General features: G+C 34.7%; 1 long non-coding RNA gene across 2 annotated transcripts; it reads right to left on the bottom strand.

The window, feature by feature from the left end:
• Positions 1-8,010: 8,010 nt before the first annotated feature.
• On the bottom strand, positions 8,011-11,719 carry LOC141555852 (uncharacterized). 2 transcript variants are annotated; one of them, XR_012486360.1, is made up of 3 exons: positions 11,487-11,501; positions 11,208-11,354; positions 8,011-9,952 (listed from the first exon to the last, which is right to left on the bottom strand). It is a non-coding gene; the product is annotated as an uncharacterized LOC141555852 (long non-coding RNA). The 2 variants fall into 2 exon arrangements; XR_012486359.1 differs by having other exon boundaries at positions 11,208-11,719.
• Positions 11,720-12,019: the final 300 nt, after the last annotated feature.

The raw sequence follows: 12,019 nt of genomic DNA, 5'->3' as shown, positions 1-12,019 counted from the left end.
GGGAAACCAAATTTTCTCTACTCCTGGGCTACAGTAGTATGACACAGATACATATAAAAGAAACTGGAAGTCAGAATTCCTTATTTGCTCAGATTGTTTTAACTCTTTTATTTTCCCCTCTTTCATATTCAACTCATTAGAAAAAAAAAGCCAAATCCTATAAAAATACTTGTTACAATATTTTTATACTGGAAGATGTGTTTGTTTTTAGAAAGTGAAGAGCCAAAGTAAAAGTAAAATATTTCGGTACTAATTCCAAAAACTATTTTACATTTTTATGTTTTAAGTATTAATCTTCCAGAGAGCTTAATAGGAGTCATGGGTTACTATTTCATCATTTTAAGTTTTTATCAACAAGTATTTTTTGAGTCTTTTGTGTGTTAAGCACTTCTTTGAGGTAGGGGAAATTAATAGCTTTTTTATACCTAGTCTATATCATACATTAATTTCTTTTTGCTCCTTTTCAGGATAACTAGACTCAAGCCAATTATCAGCTTTCTTTAACATATTTTTTATAAGTAGTTTTGGAACTGATAGAGGCAGTCAAGGGGAAAAGAAGTTTGATCTTTCTCTTTAAAAAGTTCATGTTACTAATAGAACATATATCACTTTTATCAAATTGCTCACTCTCTTAGGGAGGAGGGAAAGAAAGTAGGGAGAAAAATTCAGAACTCGAAGTCTTCTTTAAAAATTAATGATATATATATATTTTTGGCTGAGACAATTGGGGTTAAGTGAGTTGCCCAAGGTCACACAGCTAGGAAGTGTTAAATGTCTGAAACCAAAGTTGAATTCAGATCCTCCTGACTTCAGGGCTGGTGTGCTATCCATTGCACCACCTAGCTGCCCTCTTAAAAATTAATGTTAAAAATAGTCTTTACATATAAACAAATAAAATACTGTTTTTAAAAACCCCATGTTATTCTAGACCTGAATGTATTTCTTGGGTGATCTCAGAAATGAAACTCTCTTGTATTAAGTGAGCATTCTCAGCTCCCATTGATCATTGCAAAACCATTGTTATATTTAAAAAAATCACTACTTCTGCTTATTCACTCAGTCTGGCAGTTGCTGAGACCTAATTTCTCTTGATGACACTGCATCCCCAGCCTCCTTTTTCAATATAGTCTGTCCTTCTACTCATAATCCTCATGCCCACCCAATTCACTGTTTGTCCTAGGAAATTAGAATACTTTGTTTTCCCTGTTTCCACTTTCAGACTTTTCCCCTACCATAATCAACAATCATTCTTTCTTTAGGACTCATCCTATCCAAATTTATCATGCAGACAAGAATTTGATGGCCATCAAACCCAATGACTAGTCCTTCCTTCCTTCCTTCCTTCCTCAAAGAATTCAGTTCCTAGCACAAAGATTTCTTCTTATCCCAGTTCTTAAACTCAAACCACATTCTTCATTTTCTTTATGATCTCTAATTCCATTACTTTTTTTCTCTCTTAAAGGCCTCATCCCTGTACTATTTTCTCTTTTCTTCTTTATCTCACTCCTCTGTGGAATCTGTTAATATTGTAGTCCAATACAGTTCCTTCCCTTTTCTTTATAAACATAATAATATTTAGTCCTCCTAGTAAAGTCATTGCTGGATCCAAACATCCATGTTAGCTATCATGCTATGTCTCTTTTCTCATTCTTGGCTAAGTACCAAAAGAAGTTGACTACACTTAGTGTTTTCCTTACTTTCCTCTTACTCTATTCTGTACACTCAAATTCTTTAACCTCTTGTTCTATTACTAGTCACAACATGGCAAACACCAACTCTGGGTTCTTACCACTATTCACTTCCTCTGTTCCATTCTTATCCCTATAGCTGTTAAATAAAACCATTCTATCCCGATCCACTACAAATTACATTATCACAATGGAGTCCTAACTTTAACAAATAAAACCATATTACACCTCTTTAATCAGCTGTCTTGGCAGCCAGATAGCATAATGGATAGAGTTTTGGTTTTAGAGTCAAGAAGATTCATTTCCCTAAATTCAAATCTGTCCTCAGATATTCATTAATTGTGTTATCCTGGCCAAATCACTTAACCCTGTTTGTCTCTATTACCACATCTATAGCATGGGTTAAAAACAGAAATGACAAACCACTCCAGTATCTTTGATAAGAAAATTGTAAATGGAGTCATGAGGAATTAGACATGATTGAACAACAACCAGTTCTTTATCCCATTCACAAATTTTATTTTGAATATTTTAAACCTTATTATCCTTCCCTATTGGTCCCTAAACCACTCCTTGTCTCTGCCTGAGGACCAGGATTCATACTTCACTGAAAAATAAATTTGAAACCATTCTCCAAGTGCTCCCTTTTCTTTCCTTCTCTCCATCTGACATCATATAAACATTTTCTCCCATTATCTCCTTCTTCATTCATGTCAAGAATAAAGATATGAGTCTTTTGCTAATCAAAGTAAACCCCTCTACATGCATACTTGATCTTATTCCCTTCCATCTTCTAACCTTTCATTTCTCAGCTGTTTCCCTAATACTTATAAACATGCCAATGTCTAATAACCCTGATTAAACCCATTACTGGATTCAAACATTCTCACTAGCCATCATTCTTTGTCTCTTTTCCCATTGTTGGCTAAGTACCAAAAAAAGTTAATTCAGTGTTTTTCTATATTCTTCTATTTTCTTTTGTACCTTCTGCAATGTGGATTACAAACCAGTGTTCAGCTAAAATTGTTTTCTCCAAATTTACCTCACAATTGACCAGTCTATTAGATTAGAACTTTTCTGACTCCTCATTCATCCTAATCTCTGCAATTTTTGACACTGAAAATCACTATATGATCTTGGCTACTCTCTCCTTTCTAAGTCTTTTATGACACTACTCTTTCCTAGTTATCCTTTTACTTGCCTCTTATACAGGACCTTCATTCAAATTATATAATTAATCATAAACAAAGCTCATCTCCAAAGCTCTATCCAGGTCTCTCTTTAAATATAGATATAGATATATAGAGATAGATAGATAGAGATATGTAATTGGATTACTTGCTGTCTAGGGGAGGATATGGGGGGGGGAAGAGAGGGAGAGAATTTTAAAACACACAAGGTTTGATAAAGCTGAATGTTGAAAACTATCTTTGCATATATTTTGAAAAGAAAAAGCTATTGTTTTAAAATATATAAAATAGATATACATATATATAAAATTTACACACACACACACACACACACACACACATATATATATATATATATATTTATATACATATATATATTTATTTATTTATCACCTGCAACCATGTGTACAATTTTCACTTTAATGCAGATTATTTCTGGTTCTATATATCCAAACCTAAAGTCTCTTCCAAGGTATCCATATATCTAAGCTTGCCTTTCGAGCATATCAAACTGGATGTATATCAGGCATTTCAAACAAAAATATGTCTATAACAAGAATTATCTTTTTCTCTAAATCTTTCCTTGTTTTCAATTTAACCAGGTTGTCAACATTGCTTTTATCCTCAACTTTTCACTCACATTTATCCCACCTCCCTTCACATTATCTCTTGCATAATCTCCTTCTTTTAACTCACATAGACACATCTTTTACTTAATCCATTGTAACAGGCTTTCTTATGTCTTCTGGTCTCATCTTTTCCCCCTCCAATTCATCCTTTCCACAAATATTAATGTGATTTTTCTAAAATAAAAGTCTAATCATGTGATCATCACTCTTTTCTAATTCAGTAAACTTCCGTGGCTCTCCATTACCTTCAGAAACAAATACAAACACATCTGTTTAGCATTGAAGGCCTTTCACAATCTGAAGCCTTTTTTGCATGTCTAATGTTTATATATTTTACTCTCCTCCTCTGTGATTCTGAGTCAGTGGACTGATTGATGATTGTCATGCACAAAACCCATCTCCCACCTCCTCTCCTTTCTCCTGGCTGTCCCCTATTCTTGAAATGCCTTCCTGCCTCACTTAACTTCCCTGGCTTCCTTCAAGAGTTAGCTCAAATTCTTTCACCATCTTCCTCTGAGCGCAGCCACCATCACTCCTCTCAGGCCTCTTTCTGTGATCACCTTCTATTTACACTGTGTATATCTCATGTAGACATCATTATTTTGTTATCACATTCCCCATTAAAATGTGACTTCCTTGATGATAGATACCGTGGTTTTTTCCTTCTCTTTGTGTCTCTATTATTTATACTGTTAATCACATGGAAATTTCATGACAAATGACTATTGACTGGACTAGCTCATTGGTTACCTGAAAACTCCCATTGCTATCATCGCATCTTCAAGTTGTTGGTTTACATCACTATTCCTTTACTCGCCTTTTGAAGTTTTCCTGAATAGCTGTTACTGCAATTTGCTAACATTGTCATCTTCTCCTCTGCCAAGAAGTTGCTACCATCTTATACATCTGAATCCTATTAATGGGGCTTCTTCCTCAAAGGGATTGATTTCATTCAGCTAACATGTTTGGGATTGGGGCTGCTTAACCAACTTATTATTTTATGGCTTATACACACAGCTACTCCATAAAGTACAGAAAAAGAACCTTCATATGTTTATTAAGATATTTTTCTGTACTCCTAACTAAATATCTAGAAGCACATCATCATCCTCCCAATTCCTCCTTTTCCTAACCATATACCCACTTCTACCCTAAATCACAAAGGCTAGAAAGAACAAAGCAATATCTAGGTATACTGACTGATTTTTCCTCACAAGGCCACAACATGTATACTTCTTACAGCAATTTTCCACTGGCTTATACCAGCAAAATACTTTCCATTTCATTTATCTTGTCCTGATATAACGCCAGAAAAACTGAGGCAAAACAGAGACTAGGTTTTTAATATGTTAAAAGTGGAGAATTTGTACTAGCAGTTGAATCAAGACCCATGTCTGGCCCCTCAGCTGACTGAATGGAACTCTTGTCTCAAAGCATCCAGCCCCCAGCAAGTAATTCCAGAGTCTTTTATAAGGCTCCAGCTATCAGAGAAACAAAGATGGGGGGGGGGAAGGAGTAAGGCACTGGGTGAGTGAAAATTCCAGGAAGGACCATAACTTTTTAATTCTGACAGATTGGGTGTCAAGAAGGTGGTCAAGCAAGAGAACACAGGCATTTGAGATAAGATATCTTGAGATTTATGACTCTTTGGAATGTGAGAGTGGCCAGAACTTCAAAGCCCTAATTCTCTCAGTCCTAATGATGAGGGATGAGGGAATCCATGAAGAGGTTAGGTAGGAATGGGTGGGGTTCATTCTCCAAGTTGAGAATTTGGGGTGAAGGAATTCACTAAACCCAAAAAAGCTTTATTGTTAAAGAAACACCGAGGGATTCTCTTGGTGGGCATATCATTCTCAAGAAAGAAGTGATCTGCAGAGTCATTTTCTAAAGACCCATTTTATGCATGAGTCTAAGGGAAATCTCTGGTGAATGTGAAATCTTGCCTGGAGTTGTAACTTCCCCCAAAAAAGCTTATCTTGTTCTGAGGATGCAAGACCATTTGGGTTTGTAGATCAAAGGAGACATTTGTGTGTATGAGTGTGTGTGTGTGTGTGTGTGTGTGTATGTGTGTGTGTGTGTATGTGTGATTTTACATAATTTTACAGGGTTCACTCAGATCATACAGAGTTTTACTCTCATCAATAATGGCCAGAAAAGGATGGGGGGCCCCACACCAAGGAAACTTAAACAGAACAATTCAGGGAAACTGAGGCAGAGAAACTGAAGTATTACGTTGAAGTGCCATATCCGAGATTCAGTCTCTCTGGTGAGCCTTTTCCTCAAATTTACTTCCTCAATAAACTTCTATCTCACACCATTCTCTAGTTTTTCCTTTCCTAGGATATGGGGTTAGTGAGAAGAAAAAAAAAAAAGAAACTAATATTTTAGAGAAACAGTAGGACACTGGAGCAAGAATGTTTAAACTGTGGTGTATAGAAAGTCTTGACAAAGTTTGATTTTGGAAAGAAAAAAATTACATTTTCATTTGCACTCATCTTCAGCTGACATTAAGCATTTCCCTCAATTACTTAAAAAACATTTTTCTAAGGAAGGAAACATATTTTTGCCAGACTGCCAAAGGCTTCCATGACACACACAAAATTAAGGACACTGGCTCTTCAAAAAAGGACTGTCTCCCAATATGACTTTAACCAGGATGGCCTATCTATTACAATCTACTGCCCTAAAGGAAAGTTGCCCAGATGCAGAAATTATAAATTATGGCTCTAAAAATACCATATTTCTTTTAAACACCCATTGTTATGCTGACAGCTTTAATGAGCCTCAAAGACTTATTTTAAAACACAACAGGAGGCAATCATGTGCTGGAAGTCTTTGCCTTATATTCTTGCTGCTGAAGCAAAGTTCCTGTCCCCATTATGTATACAAACATATGAAAACAATTTTTTTTACCAGTTTCATATTCATTCATTCAATAAATAAATATTTATTGTGTCTGCTATATGCCAGACATTGTATTAAGCCCTGCAGAAACTAAAAGAGGCAAAAGACAGTCCCTGACTTTGAGGAGCTTACAATATAATGGGGGAGACAATATCCAAATAAACAATTACAAAGCAGGCTATAAATAGGATAAATAGGAAATAATTAAGAAAGTGCTCTAATTAAGAGGAATAGGGTTGGCTTCCTATAGAAGGTGGGATTTTACCAAGTAAAGGAAGTCAGAAGTTAAAGAAGAGAAGGAAGAGTCTCAGACAGAAGGAATAGCCAGAGAAAATACAGGGATGTGAGAGATGGGATCTTTTGTTCAATAAAAGGCAAGAGACTAATGTCATTGGATCAGACAGTACCCATCAAAGAGTAAGGTGTAAAAAAAACTGGAAAAGTAGGAAAAGTTTCCTATTGGAGAGGTAGGATATGAAAGATTTTGAATGCCAAATATAACATTTTCTATTTTTCCCTGGAGGCAATAGGAAGGCATGTAAAAGGTAATTATTAGATTTTAACATACTGAATATTAACCTATTAAAGTAAAATAATAATAATAATAATAAATCATCCACACTAGAATCTGTTAATACCATGTTGATTCAAGATGTAATGTCAGAGCAGACTATTCCAAGTATAAACTTCATAATTATCATAACCAAAAACCATTAAAACATTTCTGTTCTATAAATATTTCAAAAACTTTTCAAAAATTTTCTCATTGTTCAAGGAGTATTTGTTCTTAAATAAAACAATATACAATCCTAAATAAAACAATATGAAATTCTTTCACAGGGTTGATAAGATTTTATCAGCTATGGTCCCAAGAAACTTGACAGGCTAACAAAGACAGAAATTTTTATAAACTCTTTCTCTTGCTTCCCTTTTTTCCCCATTATTCTTTTTTCAAACTGTACCCAAATAGATGCTATATTGATTTTAACATTATATTATTAACAACCAGATTGGCAATTTCATAGTATGCAAAATAAAAGGAGTTAAAATTTTCCAATGACACAAAATTTAACATTCCATAAACAGCATATAGAGTAGTTACCCAGAATTTTCAATACAAGATAATTTGGAAACATAATAACATTCTAAATAGCATGAATTTAAAACTGAATAGTTATTACTAATTAGATGACATTTAGTCAAATGAATTTCCAAATTATCTTTCACAGAAAATAATTAATTCTGTTACAAGTGGCTTTTAAAAATCATACTTCTCATAGTTTGGAAAAACATCAGTACAAAATATATTTCATAAAAATCCAGTTAATTAAAACATAACATATACATAGGCTGAATGAATATCACATTAAAATTACAAAGAGGTATATAGAAATAGAGACTGATATATAAGATATTGATATATATACACAACTATATTGTTAGGTAAGCTTAAAATGTATTGGGTTAAATGTTATGTCAATGTTAAATTTTTTTTTACTATATTTAGAAGGCTTGTAAGGTCTTAGAACTTTTCATTTCACAATAAGGACATTTCAAATAGATTTCTGCCATATCAAAACCACAGTAAAAACATCATTATCCACTGAATTATTTATTTATTTAAAGCTTTTTAATTTTCAAAACATATATATGGATAATTGCAAAACTTTGTATTCCAGTTTACATATTTATACAATTAATTTGCACCACAAGAAAAATGAAATCAAAAAGGAAAAAAAAGAAAAGAAAATTCAAGCAAACAACAAAAGAGTGAAAATGCTATGTACTGACCCCCATTCAGTTCCCACAGTCCTCTCTGTTCATCACAAGATCATTGGAACTGGCCTGGATCATTTCATTGTTAAAAAGAGCCACATCCATCAGAATTGATCATTGTATAATCTTGTCCTGGTTCTGCTCATTTCACTTAGCATCAGTTCATGTAAGTCTTTCCAGGCCTCTCTGAAATCATTCTGCTGATTGTTTCTTATAGAACAATAAATTCCATAACATTCATATGCCATAACTTATTCAGCCATTCTCCAACTGATGGGCATCCACTCAGTTTCCAGTTTCTTGCCATTTCAAAAAACAGTTGCCACAAATATTCATGCACATGTGGGTCCCTTTCCCTCCTTTAAGATCTCTTTGGGATTCAAGTCCAGTAGAAACATTGTTGGATCAAAGAGTATGCACAATTTGATAGCCCTTTGGGCATAGTTCCAAATTGCTCTTCAGAATGATTGGATCACTTCATAACTCCACAAACAATGTTCCACTGAATTTTTAAATGAATTGTTTTTAAACATTTGACATCATTCCTTTAATAATTGAATGTATAACCCAAAGGAACTTGCTATTTTAACAATATTTCTAATACAATGAAATATCAAAATAACAGTGGGCAGTTTATTCATGCATATTATAGATTGGTAAGCTGAGATAACTTGTTTTAAGATCACACATCTAGCAAATTACCTGATCTATCCATTTTTTCTTTTTCTAACTCTTTGTACTAATGCCAAATAATAGAATAAATTCTGTCTTATAAGGATTTCAGTAGAAAAGCCATATTTCACTTAAACAGAGCTGGATCTATTTTCTCATGGTATCACACAGAAGCTTGATTTGTATATTACGTATTTATTATAATTTTTTATTCCCATCATTTCATGTTATGGAGCCCACTGTTTCCATAGAAATGCAAAGCATAGTCATTGCAAAGGATGCTTATACCTCTGCTTATACAAAGGATGAGATAGGAAAAAATATCCCACAAGAAAAATATGAAGGTAGTCAGTCTGCTTCTAAGCCTTTTATTGTTAACAGCTCCATACTAATATCAAAGTCCTCATAAATATTAGCTAAATAAAGAATTTATCTATCAATCAGAAAACAATTATCAAGCTCTTCCTATGAATCAAGTCTGTGATAATCACTGGAAATATACAAACATAAACAAAGGAGTCCCTGCCTTCAAGTAGCTTGCATTCTTCCTAAATTAGGATAAAAATAAGAAATTTAGGTTGGAGTCATAGAAGCTAAGAACGTAAGGGGTACAAAAGAACTAGTAGAAAGTGAAATTTGGATAAAAACTGTCATGGATAGGTATGGTGCTGAAATGGGACTGAATATTTTAACCATAACTCCAATTCTTGTAAAATGAACCTGGTCCACATATCTACAGTAAGGACAACAGCTATGGCACCTGACAAAACAAAATGTCATCAAAACTGGGTGAGGACTTATATAATAGTTTCGTACATTATAATTGTGGTAGGGGGATGACAGAATTAGCACAGATATTAAGGATGGTATTATTTGTCTCATGGATGAAGGTGTTGAAATCCATTCAGTAACTACTGTTAATCAGTCCCCTATGTACCATCATCAAAATCACAGTACCAGGATGGGTTTCCTGAGATTTTGGTCTTGGAATAGTCCACATGGTGAGTCCAAAAGAATTGAGCATGGGAGAAATGAGTCAGTTCCAGAAAGATGAGCAAGAAAACAATCCACATCATAGCATGAGTCATCTGACCTTGGAGAGGAGAAGCAACAACACAAGGAGCAGAAAGTAAAAAAATTTACTTCACATAAGATACCAACTCCCTGTTCTTTCATAACTCAAAGCCTCCCCCCACTAGAGTTTCATTTCCCCTTGCTCTTACTGCATCCTTATCTCATCTATATTAGAGTATATTGTTATCCTACTTATAGATCAATTTTTTATATGTTCTCTTCAGTTTTCAGCATTATCCAAGCCCACTATCATGGACTACACAAATTATTTTATATTAAATCCGGTTTTGGTTTGAAGTTGGGGATGATAAGAAGATAGAAGCAAAGTTATTCAAGAAAGGAATCATCAGTTATACTCTCCTTTATTTCCCTCTCCTGAGAAATCAAGACCATATTAACTCTACCTCTTCATCCAAGAGGAACCATCATAAAACCAAAGTTGGAATGAAGAGTATATCAATTAATCTGTTGCCCAGACCACAACATTTAAGGCAGCATATCAAAAAACTTTTAGCTGCACTCTTTAGAAATCTACATAGTTAATTCTCCAAGTCTATTCTTCATACAGCCATCAATTTTGTGAAAAGTAAAGCCACATTGGACATTTACAAACTAGGTTGGTAGGAAGAATGAGGACATTTCACATTTTGTCCAAAGTATAAAATATGTTATATACCAGCTTTCTTTTTAAGAGAGAGAGACAGACAGAGAGAGACAGAGACAGAGAGAGACAGAGACAGAGAGAGACAGAGAGAGAGAGAGAGAGAGAGAGAGAGAGAGAGAGAGAGAGAGAGAGAGAGAGAGAGAAAAAGAGAGAGAGAGAGAGAGATAGGGAGAGAGAGAGATAGGGAGAGAGAGAGAGAGAGAGAGAGAGAGAGAGAGAGAGAGAGAGAGAGAGAGGGAGAGAGACAGAGAGACAGAGAGAGACAGAGAGAGACACAAAGAGAGAGAGTATACAAAGGAAAATGTCTCCACTTATTCTGATAGGGATATTAAACTAACCATTTTTAGCATCTTCAGGTTGAGAGATAACAATAATAGTATTTAATAGAGGGATGAGAAGATCCTCAAGCTCCATATCATAAAATTTTAGCATATGCCTCCTTTCCCTTCCCCCTTTCTTTATTCCTTTAATATAATGATTATATTTATCTTTTTCCCAGCCTAGTTTCCCCATTTGTCACCATTTGATCAAAAAGGAATCTCCACTCTTGCTTCCCCACCTGGTGATTATCCCAAATAGCCAGTCCCATTCTTAGGCTTTTTTCTCTCACCTACTGTCTGTGTTCTGCATTCTACAGATATTGGATTCACTTGATCCCATTGATGAGAAGAAACCTTGGTCCTTCTTCCTTTTGAGTCTTCTCTTATATATTTTCCTTGAGTGGGTGGTGCCAAATAGAGGTGTGGCCATGGCTTAGCTAAAAGAGATGTAAGACTCATAATCCTTGGTGACATGTGGAGGATTTCTAAACTGAGCAGAAAATTTATGGTCACTTCCCTTCATCCCAAATCTTACTACCTCCTCCATCCATAATCACCCTATCACCTACATTTGGGAAAAATGACAGATTAGAATTCAGATTTTTCTGGGAAATCCAAACTTTCCCCATAACTGAGTCAGACTCCTTGCTTATTCAAGCAGTTTTGCCTCTTTTGTTTCAATTCATGAGGGAAATGCCAGTTTCAGTCCAAACACCAGAGAAAACAATGAGAAAAGGTTTCATCTAAGCATGTGAGAAATTTCTGCTCTAACAAGAACCAGCACAACTGCTATCCAAACTTTCAACTGTTCTGCTTCCTTTGAGTTCTTCTGACCATAGAATTCTCTACATAATGGTCTCTTGGAGCCTATTTTTTCATCTGCGAAACAATGGTGTTTGCCCTACTATTCTCATAGTTTTGCTATATTCTGAAGCAGTATATTCATATGAGCTATATATAACTTTCCAATATGTCACAACTCCTATTCCCCTAATGTCATCTTTCTGGGAATTTTTTTAGTGCTTTTAGCACTATTCTTCTGTCTTGTGCTAAATTCAAACTCTGGGTAAGCCTATGTCTCACTTCATAGATGCTCTTCAAA

Source organism: Sminthopsis crassicaudata, chromosome 2 (genome assembly GCF_048593235.1).
Source record: "Sminthopsis crassicaudata isolate SCR6 chromosome 2, ASM4859323v1, whole genome shotgun sequence".
Taxonomy (NCBI): Eukaryota; Metazoa; Chordata; class Mammalia; order Dasyuromorphia; family Dasyuridae; genus Sminthopsis; species Sminthopsis crassicaudata.
The sequence above is the reverse complement of the archived record's forward strand: the minus strand, read 5'-3'. Positions and strand labels throughout refer to the sequence as shown.